General features: G+C 32.8%; 1 protein-coding gene across 2 annotated transcripts in view; it reads left to right on the top strand.

Annotated features, from left to right (window-relative positions):
• The first annotated feature begins 5,035 nt into the window (after nt 1-5,035).
• The window catches only part of LOC140048650 (neuroligin-4, Y-linked-like), a 58,796-nt gene continuing 52,553 nt past the window's right edge, over nt 5,036-11,278 (top strand). For both annotated transcript variants that reach the window (XM_072093419.1, XM_072093417.1), the window contains exon 1: nt 5,036-5,054. The gene's annotated coding sequence lies outside the window, so the exon portion shown is untranslated. The remainder of the gene's footprint in view (nt 5,055-11,278) is intronic.

The following is an 11,278-nucleotide window of genomic DNA, read 5'->3' as shown; positions in this document are numbered from 1 at the left end:
AATTTTAAATGTACATAGGTTCCTACTAGCAATCCATTCCGAAAACAAACTAAACATACACATTATTCAACTAATACAATACAAAAAATGTTGAATACATTTTTTTCCAAATTATGTCTAAACTCAATAAATTCGATTTGTCCGTACTGTAATTATAAAAATAGAATAGAAAATAATCGTCTTTTCTAATAAACAGAACAGTTGTAAATTGCAAAATAAAATTTGTTACGTTAATATTAAAATGGATGGCAACCAATTTAAGATAAATTGGTTATTAAACATTTCTGTAAAACAAACCAAAATTTCAGGTCTGTGTTAAAAAAAAATATGTTATTATTTTGCATTTCGTTGAAAGTGACCAATAATAACGTTGTCTTCGTAACTTCTCTATATACAGTACTTTGAAAAGAAAACAACAACGTTTTTAAAGGAACGTTCATGTTATTGTAAAATAAATAGTTTAAGTCGTGTTAATAAATAAAAACATATCTTGGGAAATAAGTTTATTACGGATATTTACGCTTAACGCTCAAAGGCACACTGTATTCACTGCAGGTCCTGGTTAGCTTCAACATCAAACGAGTGTTTTACCAATATGTTTGTACATTCCAAAAACAAACAAAAAACAAAACAGGCCCACATTATCATGCAATTTTCTTTAAAACTGTAACTGGACATAAAGAAATAAACTTTACACACAGTGCTTTTGCTTAACGTGGTCACTAGTTCACTAAGTCGGTCGGTCGGTCTGTCTGTCTGTCTGTCGGTCTGTCTGTCTGTCTGTCGGTCCGGTATCACTATGCGTTTTATCGCTTTATGACCTTATCTTGATATCAGTTTAATCTAGCTAAGTCAATTTTTCACAGAATATTCCTTATGGCCAGGAATCGATGTGGTTATGTTTTCACGGTGCGCAATAAAAAATTACGCGGTCTACGCACGATTTAACGAAATCACGTTTGTAATCATATCTTAACAACCATGAATCACAATTAAATAAAATTTGGTACTCATAAATTTCAAGGCATAAATCATCATATGGCAATACAATTACGTGCGTAGCGCATGTAACGCATGCGTACGCGCGCTTAAAATTTTCAAAATTTATTTTCGATGAAATAAGAGTACGTTTCAGGCAATTTTAAGCGTTTACAAAATTGCCATGAGTGCGCAGATTTTTGCGCGCGCACTGCGCGTTAAATGTTAATGCGCACACTTTTTGCCCGATTTCTGTTTTCTTGACTTAATTTTCAACTCGAAATTACGTTATACGAGCACGTCAAATGTGACAGGCTACGCACGTGTAAATTAAAAAAATATAAATGTTTTTAAACATTTCAACATTTTTAAACATGTTCAGTAATTTCGGTCAGTATAGTTCACTATGTCGGTCGGTCCGTCTGTCTGTCGGTCTGTCTGTCTGTCGGTCTGTTTGTCTGTCGGTCCGGTATCACTATGCATTGTAGCACGCGACTTAATGGCTGTTGGCCTTGTTTCTTCTATAATCCAAAAATCACGGCACAGTGTTCTCATTTATCGGCCTACTAACTTAAAATTACGTCAGCTGTACAAGTTATCATAGAAACAATCCGTCCACTTTACTGTTAAAATGTTGGCTGAAATAAAATAATCCAATAGGTTGTTATATATTAACTAGTAAACCATAAGTGACATTAAATATTGACGTGCGTGAACGTAATCACGTGTTTAGAATATTGGTGGGACGAATGCCTTTTAAGTCTTCCCCACTTAATGGATTTTTTATTCATCTATGCATTTGTTTCACACTGTCTGAGCGGGAAGTTGATTTGGGTTGTCATGTAGACTCGAGGATATGACTGTTACATAAAAAGAATGATTTAATTGATTTTCTTATTTTCCCCGAAATTTTCTTTCAAACCCGGATGACAAATGAATGTTGTTACGTTATTGTTTTACAAAACCGCCACTGAACAGTTTAAACCAATTTAGTGTGTGTACAATTTCAAAAATTGACATGCCATTTCACTCTATGTTTGTTCTACAACATCCCACACATTTTATTTAATATCCATCCTCTATATTCCTCTTTCTTATCTAGTCGAAAGCGTTTGTTTATACGCATGCGCGTATTCATGTTTCCATTTACTTTATATGACATGCAGCCAATGGTTGTTCGATTCTTCTGGTAGAAAGCTTGGTTCTCACTAGAGCCACAAACAAGGAGGTAACACAATGTAAGTGAATTGACGAATCACACGCGATATATTATGTGAACTGTTGCTTGTCATTGGTCAACTCGCTAGCGTTGACACCCTTCCGTTGGGAACCAAGCTTTAGAACCGAATTGCTCCTTCCTTTCATTTATACACTGCTCCCGCCTTACCTGAGTGTCTTATTGGTTTTATACTAAAGTACAGTAATACCAATAAAACATCATTAAATTGAGACGGTCTTATACAGTATTTCTGTTTATTGATTAGCTATGAAATTTAAGAAATCATTCAGTGAAGCCGACTTTCCACATCGCCACTTTTTTTTACGAGCGTCATTTGTAAAGGTTTACAACATACTGACTGATATTGAATTGTAAATAATTGTAGCTTTCAGTTCAATTATTATATCTCTGCCATTCCGACAAAGTATCTTCTTGATGATATTTTTAACACGACACGTGGAAATATCAATCATCATGTTAAATTATATAACGGTGAAAGCAAAGTTATTTATATTCTAACGCTGCTGATGGCATACAAAATTGGTTTGATGCATTTTATTGTTTATTCCATTTCAGTCGTGGCTCGTCATTTTCCTCTTTCATTTGTTCTTGGTTTCAATATTCGTGTCGCTACAAGGCATTTGTGATTAGTCTTATATAATTTTACTCAAGAATCTTCAATTTTTCTTTGATTTTTGCGAAGATTTGTGGTATCACGACTTCGAATTGAAATCAATCTTGGCATGTGGTAAAATATGATTCTACTTTACTAATAAATTTAGTTATGTCCGTATTCTTCTAAAGAAAGTTGAACATCGTTTTTTTACCAAGTATCATGTTGTTTTCATCAAAGAGGTTTGAATGATTCTAGTTACGACCAGTTCGAGCTCCGAATCGTAATTATCGTATTATGTATACATTTTTACCGGATATCACTATCTTTTGCTATCTTCAAAAGGTTGTTCTAACTTTTCCTTTTCTATTGACTGTATTACATTTTCACTAAGATTTCCAAGATAATCCAAAGATATTCCTTGCAGTAGGTTACTTTGACTTGTGGATGGAGCCATTAGAAGTGGTTAAACATTGAAACCGTTAAACGGTTTTACCGTAAGAAGGCTACAATAATTTGTAATTTTTTTGACCACAACATCAATCCCGGTTTAGGCAGATTTTCTTTTCGATCTCTTCCTCTTCTTTAACATGTTCCCACATTTAACACTGTCCACTATTTCCCCCACTTTGTTATATTAGGGAAGGATGGTTTGGCAGGATGGTTTGGCAAAGGCTAGTGAATATTTCTCTTTTTCCCTGGTTTGAGGTGATACGATGATTCAAATTGTTTTCCTATTTTGTATTTTCGTTTTCTTTCTTGATTTTCGCAAAAAGTTAAATAAAGGTGTTTTTAATTTGTAATACTTTAGTTCCTTTCTACATTCATTCAATTATCCCTCTCTCACAAGATAATGACTATTGATGTTTGCTTCCCATCGTTTATTCTCTTGTATTTACTAGTTAGGCGTTATCAATTAGTTTGTTACTGTAAAATGCGACTCCGTTTCTTTATATTTAGTGTACATTAATGAGTCACAAAAAGAAGCAAGGACACTCGTAATTTCATAGTCCATTAGCTTGAGCTTTTATCGAACAATTACAAGGCGCTCATTAATATTCATGAAGCTATATAACATATGGATATTATTGATTCATTATCTTGGATTTATCAAACCATAACTCAGAAATGTATTCAATTAATTTTTTCCTGACAAAATAATGATTGTTTTCTTTTAAACTATTTCGAATTACAGTTTTCAGTTCAAAGTGTTAGAACTAACTAACTGATTCTAGGTACTGTATCTAGTAAATGTGTACAGTACCATAGGCACATTCTGTGATACAGTGTCACACATACCACATATGATGCTTGTATAATAAGCCGTAAGCCTAACCTAATCTTAACATAAAAGTGCTAAATGGTATATATCTGCATTACATCATAATAACATAATAATGCTATTGTGCAGTACATATATCTGCTTATTCTATATATTTATGAAATCACAGATTAATATAAAAGTGTGTCTGCTCAGAAAGATGCGTGCATGCTATTATCATGGTCACAGAAAACGTTCCTAGTTTAAATCCTGTCTGAGGTGATTTGTATATCTAAACGCAGACTTAATATACCACATATATTAAACGCTCATATAAAAATAATAAGTTCATTATAATATGTAGTTCCATCATGCGATCAAATGTGGAGTGCTTTAATAATAATAATAAGTTTGTTCTGTAGAAATTGTGTTTATGAAGGTTTTATATGTACCATTTGTATTTGAATTAAGTTTCAGAATAGGCCTAGTTTTGATCATTCTGTTTGGCCATATTCAGTCATTTAAGTGCCGTTTATTAAAATGTTTCACCTAATAAGAGTGGGGCTACTACTAACCATGACGATAACATAGACTACGTACTAACTGCTATATGTAACTCAACACTAGATATAGTTTTCCCTAATAATAATAATAATAGGCCTCCTACGCTGCTGACATTAGAAAATGGTTACCATGTATATTTGTTGACGGTTACCATAATTACGCGATTGTCATGGCGCGCGCTATTATACGTTTCTGATTTGACCACCTTTAGAAACACGTATACTCTCCGCGCAACGGGTTCCCTAGCAGCAATAGAAAAAAACATTCGATCTGAGTATAAACTTCAGTAGACCTAGTGGTGTAGGTGATTTATAGTCATAGAGGAATACGTATTTGTCTGAAACTTGTAGAGCTACTATACAAAGCTTAACATATTTTAAGATTGTTGTTACATGGATGCAGTACTAGTGACTATTCAGGTGTATTTGTGTCTTTATTTTGACGTTATGAATATTACAGCTCGGCTATCGAGGAGGGTATAAAACTGGAGTGACCTTAAAGATATCTTAGGCAAGCCCTACCTACCTAGGCCAGTCCTAGTTTTCTAGATCTAGAAAACTAAGACATCTTTTAGGTAGGCCTACCCAGGAATTAGGCCTACGTCTTAATACTTTCGATCGATAGTCGAGTGAATATTTCAACATTGCTGAAATTAAGGTAGGACATTTATGGCTCTGCGCTCTACTAGTTATCACTTCTTTCATCACAAATAGAACTTTAACCGACTAGCCTATAGCGTACAATAACTTTCTAACCAATTTGCAAAATTAAGTATGAGAGCTTAATCTACAACTAGACTTAGCCTAAGTCAGAGATGATTATGGGTGACTAGTTTCTCTCGACCACCTCAATTGTGTAAATCTAAGACAAGGTCTTTAAAGCTCGGTTTCAGTAGACGGATGCAGATCCCGTGTTTAAACCTATTTCATTTCGTAAACCGAACGGAGACTTTTATTAATATTATTGGTAGTTAATGAAAGAACTAAAATAATAAATATAGCCCCATAGTCGTCCAGATTCTGAAAGTCCATGTTGGGAGCCTACTTTTCATAAACTTTGAAACTTAAAGGTGCTTCGACAGGTAAGTACACAAACACGTCAGTGCCTATGTTTAGAATTAAACTGTTGTATTTTGTTAACCTTGTGAATATTTCGACAAGCCAATTTGAAATAACAACGTCCAGATTCTAAAAGGCCCAGTCGTTTTATTAGGCCTAGTCTGATTTTCTTTGTAATTTCGGAAAGTAAGGGTTTCTGTATTTTTTGTCTTAGCTAACGTTTAAAAGGTTACAATGTTGCATTATTTAGTGTTTTAAGCATCATCAAATGTCAGATAAATTAGATGTATTTCAGTATCTCATTCTGGCAGTAATACTTGACAAAACCAAGTTGCTTTAGGCACTGTAAGATTTTATATCTCCAAATAGAGACGGCCGCCGTTTACGTATATAGCTTTCATTCTCTGTTTGGTCACAATCCTTTGAATACTAGTTGGACGATTTATGTCACTAACACATGTGTTTGATTTTACAACTCGTAGAAATATTGCGTAAGAAACCACATTATTTGTATAAACAAATATTAAGTTGAGAATAATTTGTATACAAGATGTAAGTCAAAACACTACAAAATATCTATAAATTGTTTTTACAAAAAAAGAAAATAATAAAATAAACGAAAAATATTATCATATATCAGTTATTTCACATGTTTAGAATCAATCTGCCGTTGTTATAATATTTGTAATTTGGACAACACTCCTGCTGTTTGTGGAACATTTTTGTTTATGTGACTACCAATCCATGCTTATATTTCATATTTAATAACGCAAAATTAGCACGTGTCATCTAATCCATCATATACAATAATGTATCTGAATGCTTTTATCGGATACATAATGTAATATTCCTACTGTCATCATAAGATCAACGATTACTATTTCAACGACTGCCGTGTAACGCCAAACACATAGTCTCTGGGAGAACGTTATGTATACACAGCGTTGATTTCTTCGGGATATTTTGATAGTGTAAAAGGTTAGTTTATAGTGTATTTTCTGTTTATTTTGTGCCGTTTTCTAAATTAATAACCGTTAACACACATAGAAGATAATAATTATACTTGTCTAATATAATGGTGTTTGTTTACTAAGTGTTTATGTTGGGTAGAATTATTGGCCGAATGATGGTTAGATAAATTTGATACAGCAGTTTGGATGAGATATTTAGCTATTCCCTGAAGGTCTGTCAAGCAGGTAAATCGACTTGCTTTTTGAAAAAAATGCTATAGTTAATGGTACAATCGATATCTGAGCAGCAATATACAATAAATGTAGGCATTGCGATATATTGAAACTTAAATGTATAGTGTATACAGTATAATGAGAGGAAGAGTATAGAAAAAAATGGTGAATTTTAGAATGATAAAACACCAAAGGGAATAAGGTCGAAATTCATTATGTTCATTACTGTGTTTAATGATAGTTTGTCGGTTAGCCTTTCTGTCATTCTTGGTTTGTGTTAAACTAGAATGTATAACGCACGTTTTGAAAAGATTTCAACATGGTCATAGGTGGGTTAATGCAAATACGTTGAGCTACATGACTAATAAGATATAGCTAAAAAGCATGTTGAGTATCAATTCTGTTACGTAATATACAATATTATTTCATTGCTTAGGCCTAGAGAGTAATCTTACTGTTTGTCCAGGATATGTTATCCCTTCCACTAAATAGAAAATGTCATTTTCGCAGTCATTCCTAATGCATACAGTACCTCTTGGTAAAAAGAGTGCCATGGCTATATAAATGTAGGACTAAAGTTGCCTACCACTTAATTAATTGAAGTGTGCGATTGTGGGAAGGACCAAACAATACCAAGAGGGGGGCAACATTCAAGCGTATAAGTAGGCCTTATTACCCATTAAATACTAGGCCTAGTAATAATAGTAGTATACAATGTAATCTGCAATATAATCCGTCTAGTGCAATGCCACTTGAGAAATTTGAACACCATTATTTCTAATTAATTGTAAACTATCATTACTATTATGATTATACAGTTTTGAGATCACTGAACTGCAATCGATACCAATGTATCGATTATCGGAACGACGTCGGCATATCAATCAGTAGCCTCCCGGGTCCAGAAAAGACACGTTCGTGTCCGGCTTGAGGTGACCATTATCGGTTTTGCAAATGTCCTGATATTTATCGTTGATAAACATAGTAATATTATATGAAATGCTATAATGAATAATAATGAAACAAATACTTGTAATATAATATATTGTATTCCCAGGTAATACAGCTATGTGTCTTGTAAGCTATGTGTATGTTTTGCCTATCAGTAAGATGGAGACCTAACTCATAGCAACAACGTTAATGTATTGTAATAAAATTGTAATATAATGTATTCGGCAAAATACAAATGCAATATAATATAATACAGTATTAATAGAAGCGAGTCCAGCGGCATTATGTGTATGAAATGTGAATTAATGCTAGATGTACGATTGATTTACCTAATAATAGAAACTCCGTTGAATATATAGTTATAATATTATCGTCATGTGTGTATTTATTAGTCCATAAAGCATGCGTGAGTATTTTCAGATTTATGCGTTTCAAACTGGTAGATCTTGAAGAGTTGCTTGAATAATATAACGTATAAATATGCATATAAATTAATCGCTATTTAATAGTATGTGCATACGACGTATTATATATATAATTTCGAGAAATAATTGTCGTCGTATGTATCTATCAATATAATTGGACATTTTAAAAGGATGGTACATGCATCAGATTAAAGTATAATAGTGTTTCTCAAGATGTAGAAAGTATTTGTGGTGTATGCTTTTAATTCTGATAGTGAGGCTACACCAATCATGAGTGGGTATATTAAGTATTATGGCCTATATGTTATATATTTAAGTTTTCCAAATGTGATGTGAAAGAAATACCATTTATTCACCATTTTATGGAGTTATGCTCAAGAAATGTGATACCCCATTTAAAAAGCGTGAAAGGTGTCACCAAAACTCTGAATCTTGAAGCTACTTTAAAACTACTTTTAAAAGAGCAATAAGTTCATACGGTAATATAATACTAATATTAATCTGGTCTATCTATTTAAAATGCTACTACTACTGTAATAACAAGAATAGTTAATATTTAGAATAGGAACTTTGTGAACTTGCCCTTCCTTCGAAATGACTGAAAAGTGGTACAGATACAGATTCAGATCTTTTATTGTCATACAAACCAAGATAGTACAGTATGAAATTTGTCTTCTTGTTGCGAAAAAGAATACACTTAGTTAATAGAAAAAAAGTTACAACGCATGTAAAATACAATAACATTATCAACAATGTACTGTATATACTATTAATCCTATCTAAGTTTGTTTTTATTAAATACACTGACTGCTGAAGGTTGAAGTGAATTCCTAAATCGAGTTGTTGGTGTAGCAATGGTAGAATGTGTTATTTTGTAGGCTAGTTGGATTTTCCTGTATACATGTAACAATAAGTATATGAAACAACAAGTTTCGTCAGGGACCGAATATCTGAACTAAGTTCTGGATTATTCACAGATATGAACATGCACATTTGTGTTTCTTCTTGTGCAACGGTTCATTTATTTTCTCCATATTTTAGAGCACCAAAGATTTATTCTAAGATTTTTGTCCTATATTAACGGAATTCAAGTGAATTTCTCTGCATTTACTTAACTTTTGGTTACACTACGTATGGCGAAGTATGTTAATATAATACAGAGACAACTTTTGAGAAAGATAGAGATTATGTGCCACGACTATAAAAATGTAGCCAGTAAGTAACACATTCCTACATAGTTCATTTAAACAACTGTTGATTAAGAAATAGGTTGTTTTATATAACACCTATATAAATTCCTGTCATTTGATTGGACGAATGTGGGTCACATGGCGTGCAATAGTACGCACTATTCAACGATCGTTAAATAGTACTTTTTGAAACATTTTTGTGTACGAAAAAAAAACGTCTAGATGTTATATAAAACAAATAATGAATGTTTTGTATTCGTGTAATGGTACAAATAATGGCACTTGGTGAATGATGAAAGGTTATATCAACTCGGCTTTGCCTCGTTGATATAACCTTTCATCATTCACCTCGTGCCATTATTTGTACCATTGCACTCATAAACATTCATTATTTGTATATTATAGAGACACTTATCCATGGTATACCAAACGTCCCTTATCCTCTGTTATGAACTCTAATAATGCATTGGGTAAATTTGAGCCTCGGTAAAGTAATACCCAAGTGGTATTATGTATGAAAGAGTGAATACGAGTGAGTACAGGTAATACCTTATACAGTACCAAGCATTAAGCCTTGTCTACATTATCAAACTTTATGTGATAAAAATGTGTGATGTACCCAAATATGGTAGTGATATGCCTAAATATGGTGGTAATATGACTTTATCATGTCCATATATGGGCACATCACATTTTTTGTCACATAAAGTTTGATAGTGTAGACAGAGTATTAAGCCCTGTCTACATGATCCAACTTTATGTGACAATATATTGACATGATGATGTCATACTTCTACCATATTTGAGCATATCACTACCATATTTGGGCACATTACAGTTACACTCTTTTTGTCAAACAGTTTGATAGTGTAGACAGCTTTACGCATTGTGTCCACTTATTGGCTTGAAATGAATGTATAAAACAGCATTCTAGCATGGTATCAAAATGTCTCATATATACTGGTATGATTCGTACTAGACCTAGTTCTTCTATAGATGCTCATTATTTATGTATTGCGACGGTTACTTTCACAGTACAGTATGTAAATCCTCATAAAAAGAATGATCCTATAACTTTGCTTTGTTTTTATATATGTTTTCCCAAACGTGATTTTTTATGATTAATAATTAATAATTCATATCTGTAGCAACTAGATTAATATTACTTTATGTTTGTATTGTGACGTTTCGTTTTCACCACTCGGCTACGCAGATATTGAGTCTGACAGTCAATCTGCGCAGGCTCATTACGTGTATGTCAGTATGGTGCCTTCCGTTCGGCCTAAACAGCATAAGCATATCTCATAGTCATATATACTTTATTGTCCATTTAAAAAAAAAAGAAATGCGAATTGAAAACTGGCAAAATACAAAAATATAAATATAAAATACAATCTCTTCGGATGTCCGAATGTAAATTAGTTGAACTTACAACTATCAAAATGACTCCTCGGTAGTTGGACGCCAATGTATTGATCTGATTGCATCGCATTTAGAGCATATCAATTAACACAAACAATTTACATTCGTAACAAGTACATCTGTTTGGCTTAAAGGATCCACTCTCATCGACTGACGTCAACAATTTCGGGCACTGAACTAACTGTTATCCGAATGTTTAAATCATAGTCCAATTATTGTTACCAAACGACGCCGTTTATAACTTTCGGCAACATTGTATAGTAATGATAATGATAGAAAGTATATAGTTATATAATGTGCATTATTTTTATACATTTATATTTATAGCAATTTGTTTTCTTTCTTAAGTGATTGGATACATAATGATAATGTAATTTATCTTAATTAATACTTTGTTCCAATTTGAGAATAAT

Source organism: Antedon mediterranea, chromosome 5 (genome assembly GCF_964355755.1).
Source record: "Antedon mediterranea chromosome 5, ecAntMedi1.1, whole genome shotgun sequence".
Classification (NCBI taxonomy): domain Eukaryota; kingdom Metazoa; phylum Echinodermata; class Crinoidea; order Comatulida; family Antedonidae; genus Antedon; species Antedon mediterranea.
Note: the sequence above shows the minus strand (reverse complement) of the source record. Positions and strands in the feature narration are given on the sequence as shown.